At 37.7% G+C, this 12,918-nt stretch overlaps 1 protein-coding gene across 7 annotated transcripts in view; it reads right to left on the reverse strand.

Annotated features, from left to right (window-relative positions):
• Window positions 1-12,918, reverse strand: part of OSBPL3 (oxysterol binding protein like 3) — a 91,035-nt gene that overhangs the window by 51,611 nt on the left and 26,506 nt on the right. The window contains exon 1 of one of the 7 annotated variants that reach the window (XM_075493006.1): window positions 2,005-2,079. The exons of the other annotated variants lie outside the window; for them this stretch is intronic. The gene's annotated coding sequence lies outside the window, so the exon portion shown is untranslated. Of the gene's footprint in view, window positions 1-2,004; window positions 2,080-12,918 lie in introns of those variants that run through there. 7 annotated transcript variants of the gene reach the window in all.

Genomic DNA, 12,918 nt, shown 5'->3' on the forward strand with positions numbered 1-12,918 from the left:
GGAAGTATTTCAGAACTGCCTTCCATGAGATAGGTGCTGTGTCTAGACATCCTTCAAATCACAACCGCTGTTGAGCAGATGATTTCGTTAGCCATGGACACATACCTACTCTCTGAAGTAGCCCATGATGCAAAGAAACAGTTACTTCCATCCAGACCACCTCCTTAAGAAGGCTACTGTCGTAATAAAATCATGCTATTTTAGTGACCCAAAAGAGGAAAATTTAGTTCAAACAAAACTCTCCTAATTGTCTTATCAAGAGAGACACAGAGTGGGAAAGGGAAAAAGCTAGACAAACGACAAACATACCGCATTTAACACCAGATTATTTTTCATGTATAATGTTCATCACTTGATAAAAGAAAATCCTGTATGTTCCAGTGTATGAAAAGCAAAAAAACAAAACAAGAACCCAGAAACAATCCAGTAGAATACATCCCAAGAAAGACATCAAAGAAGAATGTGCTTCAATGTCAAGTCTAGTCAGACTCTCCTGAAGCAAAGCAAATATCTGCTGTTTCACTAACCCTTCGAGCAAATAATTCAATCCTTATATTAGAAAAATCTTACATAAATTTAGAAATAGATCAACCAGCATCCTGAAATACAAATATATATAAAAATACCACCTTTCCCTCACATCCACCATAGAAACTGACTATAATACTGCATGCAACATGATTCATTTTAAATGCGTAATCTTGACACTGTTTCCACGCCCCCAGGAGATCTGCGATAGATTACACTTGTATAAAAAAAACTTGCTGGGTATATATTCTAGACAGCTATGTTAAAAACCTTGGTGACTAGTGATACAGAAAATACATGCAGTAATAGCTGTATTATTACGGTAATTAGTCAGCTGTCATACCACCTTTTCCACCCAACTTTTAATCGTAGTTGAGAATCATAACTAATAGGACTGACCTAGCTCAGAGTCAGGTCCTAAATAATTAATTCTCCTTCTCCCCCCGCCCCTTTCAGAAAGAGCCTTGCCTAGGGACAGCCTGGAAGCTCAGGGCTCTCTAGCAGGAGCTACCAGACTGAGTGGGGTCCCAAATGCCCCCTCCAGCTCTTAGCGTGACTCTCACAGACTTGACCGAGAAGCCAGAAGCTGGGGGACCGTAAGAACTGGTTTGTGACCCAGTAACAGAGGGGTCCACAGCCTCTCGGTCAAGAGGATGGAGCAGAAAACAACAGCTACCAAGCTGTGATCAAATCCTATGCTGGGAGCACATACACTGCATACAGCACTGCTAACGAGGTTGACAGCCCTCCCTGTGCTCAATTAATAAAGAAGCAGTGGGTCTGTTTACACTGCAAAGAGAAGACCTTACAAGTGAAAAGACAAAGGATGATCAGGCAATAGAAAAGAGAGAAAGGCTTATTATCATTTTCAGTACAGAAAGTAACAGGCACGTGGTATCATTTTACAGTCTGTACTAAAAACCTTGGAAAGGCCCATCTGTTAGTGATAATGTCCCAGAGTTGGTACGAGTGGAAACATTACCATCAGAGCTTTGGCACAAGCTTGGTTGCCTTTCATTTTTCTGCTGTTACTATTTAAAGCTTTGCTTTGTTCACTAAAACAAAGATATTCCACTATGCCCCAAGGCTTATTCCTTTTTAAAACTGCACTTGTTATTGCTATAAAGTGTTACTGAAATACACACTGTTTGTTTTCCTAGATTCAGTTTTGATAGGCACAATGTTAGTTCTGGAAGTCAGTGCCTTCTCGTGGAAATATCTGTCAGTCTGCCAGCATGTAGTAATTCAAGATCTTAAGACAGCACTGCCTGCGCATCAAGAAAAAGACATCACTTTCCTGTCAAATCATTGAAGGCATCCATGTAACTTCGAATCAGACTGTCTCTTTGTGACCTGATAGGCTGCATAATGCTGTGAGATGCATAAATCTATTGAGGCTGACATCAAGCAACATATTTTATTAAACCAGCTGACATAGTTGGTTTAACTACAGAGAAAGAAACCCAAACCAATCACCTGTGGTTTCAGGTAGAACAGCAAATAGGACTATTGGAAGAGTTTTGGCAGCCCAGGAATGATCCTCATCAAAGTCTAAAAAAAACCATCATGGGGTATGTACAAACAGCAAACACAACACAGAGATCCTTTATCTCATGCAGGAAAGCTAGAAATATTCATTAAAGAGTGGCAGGATCCAACAAACCTGCTTTGTCCTCTTTGATGCAGTGTTTTTACTTTTCACATTTTGGCATCATCTACTTTCTAAAAAAAAAAAAAAAACAAAAACAAAAAAAACAACCAACCATAAAACCAAAAAAGCCAAAACCAAACAATCAAAAAAAACCCAACCAAAAAACTAGGGTCCCCCTCCCAGATATCTGTTTTTCCACGACATGCTGGAATTGCCATGTATGTCTTGTGTATGTCACTTAATTTCTAAAAGAAAAAAGTTACAAAGGAAACAACACTTCCCTTTGAGAATGTTTAGTGCTTCTCCTTTATAAGCAGGCCTATTAGCTCAAAATTTAAATCTCATTAACTTTAATGACCATGGTAACAAGATTCAGTTCTTCCTAGGATACACAGAAATTCATTTATGCACTTTACAAAGCGTAATGACCATGAGTTATGATAATGTCACATTTCTTCTTGATCAATTTACCGTATCTTTAGAGGCTTCTGTCTCTAAATCCATTCCAGTACACCTTTTTCAGTCTGCTTTACATTAGTATTTATAAATGCAGACAGAGCTACAGGTTTCTTTTAAATATTATGCAGATTATTTCTTTACAGAAGGTCTTTCATATTAAGATAGTTTAAAACATCAAAAGAAGTGTGTAGTATTCTGAACAAGGGCAGGTAGTTGTTAGCACATCAGTGTTAACCCTTTCTAACATCATCTTAGGCAAGGAGCCGCTAACGTTCCAACACTGTGTTTCTGAACACACAATGTGTAAATAAACCTTGATACTTTAGAGATGTGTTGTAGGAAACATTTAACGTGTATAAAGTATACTGAGGACAATTAGTACTACAAGTGCTAAGTATTTTTGTCATTAATGCCGAAAGGTAAGAATTTGTTAACCCCAAGCTTTCAATGAAAAAAAAATGCAAATATAAAGAAAAAAGTGTACACATAAATGTTTATTTTAAATAAAAATTAAAAATGTTAAGGCTTGGGCTGGAGCTCTTCAAGGTCAGACAAGATGATGCCTGCAACTGTCCTTTTGCTTGGAAACACGTATCATGTACATGTATGCAGGTGACAAGAACCGTGAGAAGCAGATGTGGATGGAGTGAACCATGCTCTTGGTAGATTCTACATCACAGTTGGTCTTAAATCCATTCATATTTACAATTGTAATGAAAACCCTGACAATGGGAACCAGGAAAGAGGTTCCATGGATCAGGTTTTCTGCAACATTATCCTCACAGCATAGGATAAAGATGAACTGAAAGAGATCTAAAGCAGAGAGATGCAAAATGTGGGAAACCAGATTATAAATCTGAATGATTACATGCAATGTTTTGCCTAAGGAATATGAAATGGGGAATTATCAGTCACAATAGCTGGGTCAGCCAAAGAAGATGCAGGCTACAGATGAGGGCCTTCGACTAGGTTAACAGGGTAGCTCTTGAGCAGGAAAGAGGCCATAAAAGGGATCCCCTCCCCACCTCAAATGAGAGAACCCCGCCACCACCTCCTCAAGTTCTGAAATGCTGGAGGAGAATCCGAATCCAGCTAGGGTTACCTTAGAGGCTCTACTTGGACAGAGCTGATAAGAGAACTTTCAACCTTGAAAAAGGAAGAAAGTGAACACAAAGCTGCAGAAGCAGCAACCATGCTCAGGAAGAACAGAAGGTCCATTTCAGAGTGAGTGCTTTCATATCAGATCTTGTCCTGCCACTGCCTAGCTACAACGGAACGAAATCTAAAAGCAAGTTAGGAGACTGGCCAGAAAGGAAAGCTTCAATTAAGACTGTGAATAATTTAACACTATTATAGACAGCCCAGAACAAGGAAGATGTATAGAGTTTTAATGCACTGTTTGTTTATACAAGGCTACTATAGTATGATATCCCAAAGTAAAAATATGGCCTGCCTCTGGCAATAGAGCTCAGAGTTAATACAAAGCTGCTGAGAACTTTTATGGGTCTCAGTAGCAGCTCAGTGCCTACACTGACGGGTTAGAGCTCAAATTCATATTCACTTTTAAAACTGCCAAAGCAGTTACAGAAATTCTTGCTCCCAAGCAAGTTGTTATTGTCCCTTTTCTGGAGATCTGTAGTTCCCCTGCCAAAATATAAATAAATTTAAGGGGAAAAAAAAAAATCACAGGAGCCCTCCGTAATCCACTTCAGTGCAGAGCCATTTGTCACAGTAGTTCACGTACTTGGCTTTGGCCAAAATGCAGGGGTGGTCATCACCAACTTGTGGGCAAGAAAGTGGAAGGAGTATTATTTTCAACTGATCCAGACAGATCTTAAAAAGATACTCTGTCCCTAATCTTACATTTAGATTCAGGTTAGTGCAAGCTACCAGCTATCTATTTGAATTTAATTAAAACCAAAAGAAATCCCACATTATTAAAAAAAGCTTCAGCTATACACCCATTCTCAAGCATTTTTAGAGGTTTAAAAGATGGAAGGTTTTAATTAGGATGCCTCAGCAATATGAAAGAATGAATAATTTACCAAGAACTTGATTTGAGCTCAGTGAAAGGGTGCTGCAACTTAACAATCCATGTTTGTTATTTCTAATGAGAACACTCATTTTTTACTTCAGTTCCAGTCACTGTAAAGAGGCTATAGAGACGTAAAGAGTTTTATAATGTGTGCAGTCTAGCATCTTGGTTGCTTCATAGCATTTTTGAGGTTAGTTATACTTGAACCGCAACTAACAACTGCATTTTAATTACAGGCTATAAAAGCAGCAATAAACAGAAGCGTTTACAAGTGATGTAGATTCCCCTTAAACTGCCTACTATTAGAAGAGTGCCACCACTCTTGGTCTTTGCCTTTTATCTCTCTACTCTCCTCCCAACCCCTCATCATTTTTGTGTTTGTTTCTAAAATGCTGGCATATGGTACTGGCTTTTCTAGACCATCAGGACTTACAACACAAAAATAAATTAAACCTGCGGTTAATTATGAGTAGTGCAGCATAAAGTGCATCCTGACATACTTAAGACATTTTCCACAATTTTTCATATAATGCACTTGATGAATTTCTGAAAAGGAAAACAAAATAAACCCCAATTCCTTAGAGGAAGGAGCTAAAAGAGGTTTTTATTTGTAAAAAAAATGTCTAAAATAGTAACATATAAAGTTGCAGGAAACATAATATTAAAAGCTAATTTCTTAACAGATGGCGGTCATGCCCACTTCACCCATGCTGACCTACATATTTTTCCTTAACTTTTATTAATATTCATCTTTCACTGACTGTGTTTTCCACAATTTTGCCAGCAAGAGATACTTTTAGGATAAAAGGTCTGAGAAACTCATTCAAGCACATCTTTTTTACATGGTAAAATATAGAACGCATAAAGGAGGAAAACATTTTTACAAAGCTTACGCCATAAAATTGCACTTGTGACATAAAATTGTCTTTTCAAAGGCTGCTCAAGATTGAAACTCAATGTACAAAGTTTTCATCAAGTCTTGACCACAAAACTTGAAGTTTGCAGACATTAAAGCATTTTCATAACTTACACTTTCTTCTAGAAAAAATACACCTATGCCACACAGACAGTTCAAACTCAACCATTGAACTGAATTTCATTATTTTGTTCTGTGCATTTAATTGTGAAAAGGTAGAAAAATTAAATGCATATAGAAACTATAGAGCTGGAGAACGATTGTGGAAAAAAAAATTACTGTGAATCATAATTTAAGTTAAGAGAATTTAAAATTTCCATATAAAATGCACCCAATCTTTTCTCCTAAGCATTGTGTTATACTGGTTTTGAGAGCACATCATAAAATATGTCAAAAATATTCAAATCTTTTACTTTTGTTACTCCAAAATGACAAGGATTTACATGGAATGTCACATTGAAGATAAATCTTGGAATGACCAATGGCAGTTGTAAGGATTACATTTGGAGAAGTTATAACATCAGCATTTGCAGTTTTCCAGTCTTCTCTTCTATACTCAAAAATAAGAAAATAAGTCAACTGCCTGTCCTAGGAGCAAACAAACAAGGTGGCTGTGGGAGCCGGCAGTCCCCCAGCTCCTATTTCAGACTGTCGTTCTCAGGCACGCTAACTCGCCTGACTGCTCCTCAGGATCTGCGGGAAAAAAGCAAGGTAGTCTGAGCATATTTTCACTTCATGTGCAATGGAGAGACTGCTGCAAAAATATCCTTTTGGAAAAACTTACAGGCTTTCCTGGAGTAGAAGAGGGGGGCTTTTATGTAACAAAGTCTTTATGGATAAAATTTATGAGCTGCGTTTTGTGGTTAGCAACATAAAGATGTCGAGAAAAGTACCACACATATCTGATTGCCTAACAAAACTCTGAAAGCCTGCACATACAGACAGAGAATCAAAAGGACAAACAATTCCTATTTTGACTGAAGGATCAGGCAGCCCCCTGATGTCCCTCATTGTCCCTTCCAGAGTGGAAGACTTGCACTAATCTGGAGAATAATATAGTTGTTGTTGAAACTATTCCAACATTGTTCCCAGAGTGAGATGATTGAGAGGTTGTTCTCTAGTATGATTTTACAATAATAGTTAGGCAGATGAACGGTGAAGGTGATCATTGCTTCAAGTCAGTAATCAAATGATAAAATAAAATATGGTCACAAAGCAAGCAAGATCTCCTGTAACACTCCAGAATAATTTGCATCCCCTAGAGAGACAATTTTAGGAATAGACCACTTATGCTGAATGGGTAAAAAGGAGAAATTCAAGAAATGCAGAGTATAGCACAACACAACACATTTCTTGAGCACCTGGTGTCGTATTCTGTCTCTACATTTTGGTAAACTGAATTAAAATGCTGTCAGAGCTGCATGCCAGTTCATTTAGGAAGCCCACACATCAAAATCCAAATAATTTCTATTTGTGTCAAGCACAAAAAAAGTTACCAAATTACTTGGAGAAAAAGATTCCAATCTCTGTCCTTGCGTTTCTCTCCTTTCAGCACCATTAGGTTTTTCAACAAAGATTTTGAAAGTGGGACAAATGGGAAGCCACGTGCCAGGCTCTGAATAGCATCCAGTGAAAGCAACCGCATCTTTGTGCTTCCCAAAACATCCACCCTAAAGTGCAGTCCATTTAGACTGACCCAAAACTGCATTAAACTTTCACACTTCACATTTTGCTTTCACATAAATGATAGCATTCCCAGCCATACAAATTCTGACCTATCACCAAATCACCAACCTATTAAAAAATTCAGTATCATTCCCCAAAACTGGATGTAAGTTTGCCTCTATTCCCTATGGCATCCACCAACTCATTTTGAAAACCTGTCATTTGCTCTTGTGGGTTGTTTATACAATTCCAGAATACAGTGCTTTAAAATAATTAGAGCTTCCAGCAAATGCTGCAATGCACTATTTTTGCTGCCTTGTGCAGAGGGATCTGACTTTATACTAATTTTGCCTGGGGACTCCACAAACTGCTCAAACAGAGTTCACATCTCCTGTTGCCAGTTTGTGCATTCACAGCTCCATCTCTCTCCCATCTTCCTCCTTGCCCCACTCCCTGTGCCTGGAATACTTTTCTAGAGCTAGGTGAGGACGTGGAAAAAGCATAAGGCATCTGGAAGTTAAAACCAGCAGCTTAACCACCTTATACAGCAAATTTAAGAGGCTTAAACTCACCAGCAAGTGCAGGAATTGTCGAGTTGGACATTATGTATTAAGCATGAGAAAGTAAATACATGTGACAAATGCATTTCTTCCCATGTGAATGTAATGATTCTCAGCTAATGTATCTAAATTAAGTCACACATTAGTTATGTCTGAACAGAGCAGAACAACAATTAACATTTTTTACATAATCAACCACCGGCTTTTTTATATTCAGAACCAATTCCAGGGACACCTGCAGGCCTGACTTTTCTTCAGCTGAGCAAGCAGCGAGATATTATTTCAACAACATCCACTTAGAGTAATCAGCCTTCTTCATGTCCACACGCACAGAAACAGGACATTTCACAGGTAGCAAATTAAATAAATCATGTGAAAACAAACAGTTCAAACTGGGTCACCACGATTTCCCCAAAACCACTACACAGCCTTCCATTTGATCTTCTCTGTAACACACTGAATCAAGACTTGTTCACCACTGGTAACAGAAATAAATAAATAAATAAATAAATAATCAGCAGTGCTGGTTTTCACAATCATTTCAGAGTACTCTGAAATACAAACACATGTAGAAATATGAGTACTTGTTTTGTGACAGCAATAAAATATTATTTATAAAGGAAGGTACATCTTCCTTACCCTTAACTTTGTAACACACTACCCTGTTTCACACCAGCTAAATAAGCAAAGACCTTGCTAAGGTCAATTTGTTAGACTTCAAATAAAGCAACCCCTAAAAAAAGAAGAATGAAGGCCTGTTGTTCTCAGACTCCAACTTAATGACAGGAATTTTACTGACTAATACTCAATCGTGGCAGTTGCAGCCTGATGCTGCAAGGCTGAAAGACAATTAAAGGTCACTACCTATTAGATTACACTAGCCCCATGACAGAGCGTATTTGGAAGTGAAGGCAGAAGCCCCCTAGCTCTGAGTCACTGCAGAGTCTGAACAGATCTGGACATTTCACTCAATACCTGCATCATTTGTGCTTTCTGAGCTGGTCCCAGTACTCAAATCCATCAGTATGCCACCTGCCTGGGAGACTCAAGGTGGACCGCAGCCTACCGAATACATCTTCAGCAGCTGTATTCCATTTATCAGGCTAAGAACTTCTGCAGCACCTTCCATGGCAAAACCCACAATTCTTGCTGGTCATAAGCTGCTTTATTTCCAATACCTATGCAACGTATATGCATATTTATATACATGCTTTCTATATGTACATCTACAGTGATGCTATCACCTGGTTCAAGTGTTAATGATCCTTTTTTAAACAAGTCTTAATGTGCAGATCTATTTTTTTCTGTGACAATATCTTTGTGTTTTAAATACATACATTGTATCTAGCATCTTGTGGTCAGACTTCTGGGCTATAACTTAAATAAAAAGTCATGAACAGTTATGTAACTGAAAAACATGAATTTATCTTTCCACAGGTGACAAGTCTAACAGCACCGCTGGAGCATCCCTCACACAGCCAGACATCCAGGCAAAAGACAGTGTTAGTGGCTCCTTATCCCTTACAAATGACTATTAAAAGGGCCTCCAACTTATAGCCTAAGATCCCACTTCAGAAGAATTCCTCAAATTTTGTGCTGCTAGTCATGAATTAACCAAGTCTGAAGACGCTAACAAGACAAATTCCAAAATATTCAAATCTGCCTAAACAAATGCACACTAAATAACCTGTGGATTGACCAACATAACTTTGCAGAGGTATTTATATCCTCCTCTACTAGGACTTCAAAGGAAAGAAGAAAACTCTGATAGTCATATACTTCGAGTTGCATTTCAGTCTTAACGAGGGTTTTCAAAATGTTTACATTTGCTTTTTCAAAAATATAAGAGGCAAGACAACACTGACAGGAATAAAATTAAATGCATTTAGAAATAAGATTTTAGCCTGGTATGTTTTACAGAACCCTGAAATCTGTTCATGAATCGAAAATGTCTTTCTACTTCTGCTTTGAAAGATACATGTATTATACAAAGCCCAGTATCTGATTTTAAGTGCAGAAATACAAAGTTGTACAAAATTCTTATCACTCCTTTCTTTCTTTCATTTCTCTGAAGCCTCTAGTCACTGTCCTCTCCTTCTTTCAGCTGTACTGTCCTCCATACTTCCCACTGCCATGCAGAGATGATGACTATCGATGCGTGGTGCCACTCTCCTACCAACACATTCACTTTTACTAAAGCACAGCTCATTTCAGTGGTACTGTTTTGACATACTGACAATCTGAAAGATACTCAGTGTTTAGGAATGTTATGTGGTTCTTCTTTTGACAAATACTTCTGTGATATTGTTCAAAAATCTTCCATCTGAAATACAACTGCAGGGAGAAAACAAACTTAAGAACACCACAGCCAAAACCAGTGAGAGCTTGCAGGCATTTCTGGGGGTGGGAAGAGAACAGCTTCAAATGAAAAATTAAGTTTCTCATTGCAAGAGTCTTGAACAAGACATCTCAATTTTGTCAAGTGAGATTTAATGATACAGTGTAAAGCTACTTCATCGAGAGGCTGGTGTTGGTGGTGTTTATACCCCCTCCCTTTCATTTCAAGGGCCAGCTTTGTTAGTGCAGCTGTTACAGCTCATTACAGTCATTGCTTTCTTTAGCTTGGTGTTTGGGGATTTTCCTTTTTGTAGTTTCACTTTTTTATTTAAATGAAGTGAGCATTGTTTTTCAAGCTGATACATTAGGTCATGGCAACTGTTGCTGGTAGAAATAATATACACCACCCTTGAAAACAGACTTATTTTTGCCAAATATATCCAAAGTCAATCCCTATAATATACATTTATTTAGCTTTGTGTACACCATCAAGGTATACACTTATTAGAATAGAATGTGCAATTTCTATAAACTTGAAAAAAATAATTTAAAGACAGCCTTTTTCACACCAGATCATAAGTCACCCTGATGAAGATTATAGTAAGGGTCTGACAAAAGGGAAAATGTTTTATAGCTATTCAGGATAAGGACTGGTGCACTTTCCTCCGTAGCATCTCGTACTGGCTAGTGCCAGAGACGGGCACAGAGAAGCAGAGAGTACATCCATCGCGACAGCCCCTGCACACTGGTCACCAGCATTCCTTCACCAAGGAGCCTGCAAATACAGGGTAGACAGAAATCTCACAAGTTGCAGGGGGAGATAGTTGCAGGGGAAGATGCTGAATCATGCCATTAACAGCTGTTACTTAGCTATGACCACCTCTTATTAGTGTTTTCTTTTAGAATTCCTTGAGAACTGTATGGCAATAAAAAAAAAAAAACCCAAACAAAACCCCCAAAAACCATATGCAAAAATTTTAAATGTGAAGTATAAATGACAGTTTGGCCAGATAGAACAAATAGCCTTCTACATTCAATGTCTAAGTGAAAGTGTGAACGGGAAGAAAGCCTGAGGGAAGAATAATTACGTATTTAGGAGACTTTAAAAAAAATTTGGAATTGGTGGTCATGGGATGACTTTGAAAATAAGCAAGTGAACTCCTCCACTCTCCAACCACCCCCCAACACGATTTGGGCTAGTAAGGAAAGAAACCTTGTCTCCAAATTTGATACATCCAAGTATTCCTCTGGAAAATTACCCAATACAGCCCACTTCTGTAGAAGAGCCCATGCTGCGCAAAGCCAAGAGGATTTAACTGGAGCAGTAAACCCCCACTTTTCTTACAGCCAGACAGCCACAGCCCTCCCTCACCCGCTGCTGGCCTCCCTTTTCTTCTCTCCAATATATGCCCCAATGATGAGTGAAATAAAAATAAAAATGCATGCTGTCAAGGACTGGTTTATAAGAAAACCAATCCACAAAGTTTATCAGTATTTCAGACGCAGATATGGACACTTATATAGTTGGTCACACAGCAAAGATACACCATGTGCAACAAGGCTTAGTGGCCTGCTGTAGAAAAACACTTTTATTTACATTTTCATTCCTTTATGTTTACTTAAAGAAAATGATGAGCATTCATTAATACCTTTTCCACACTACAACACTACAGATCATAAAACCTGAGTTTAACCAGTGTTGATTTAAAAGTCTTCGGTAGTTACTCCTTGTAAAATGTATTATTGGAAGCAAATTACTGTCTGATTGTTATTTAGAGTGTGGCAGTTAGAGCTTTTGCATATTTTATGACCTGTTGTCTTTTCAATTAAAAGAACAGAAAGGAAGGAGACAGGAGAGCTGTGTCCTCTCTTTCTCAGAGGACAGGTGGATTCTGCCACCCCAGATGATGACAGAACATTAGAAATATTGAAGTTGTGGTCATTATGGACAGCCTGAAAGATTAGCAAAAATAATCTTGTCAAAATGTTTAACTTTGAAATTTTATTTCTGAAGGTATGATTACACCACCTGACAACAGTCTACTAAAAATGATTTAAATTGAAAAAGCAAATTAAAGCAGCATATGTTCAAATGGAAGGTTTTAAGGGGACTCTAACCATGGAATTAGGAAGAGCTGTTAATCACCCACTTGGAATCATGGCTGCTCTGGAAAGTTAATATGAACTTTTATATAGCAACATCTTCTTCAGGTAACATATGCTGCCTATTCTTAAGTGTTGTATATTGCTCACTCAAAAGGGGGAAGGCAAATGGGAATTGAAAAAAACCTGATAATTCTTCACCTAATAAATTAACAAAATACCAAACTGTGCAAGGGAACAGCTTTTACACTTCTGAAGTACAACCAGAAACAAATCCGTACAGTTGTACAATTGTACGTTTCTGGTTCAGTAAATTAGTTCTAATGTTGCACATTTTTAAATTTAATTTTAAAAATTACTTTTTCAGTCTTTTAACCAATTTCTGTTGAAATGCAGTTTACCACAGATCATACACAGAATATAATCTTAGTCACCATTCCAAGAGTAATAAAAAGTATAAAGTTAAGAATCTGACATATGTGATGCTATATAAATTACTTAATTAAGCAAATATGTACAGCTGTCTGTGAAAGTACTTTGTTTTGCTAAGCTAAATTTACTACCAAATATCCACATATAGTTCATTAGGTTTTAATGAGAATCAGTCTTTCCATATCTTCATAAAAAGCAAACATACAAAGAAATCAAAGCCAACCAGAAAAAA

This window comes from Mycteria americana, chromosome 2, assembly GCF_035582795.1.
Source record: "Mycteria americana isolate JAX WOST 10 ecotype Jacksonville Zoo and Gardens chromosome 2, USCA_MyAme_1.0, whole genome shotgun sequence".
Lineage (NCBI taxonomy): Eukaryota > Metazoa > Chordata > Aves > Ciconiiformes > Ciconiidae > Mycteria > Mycteria americana.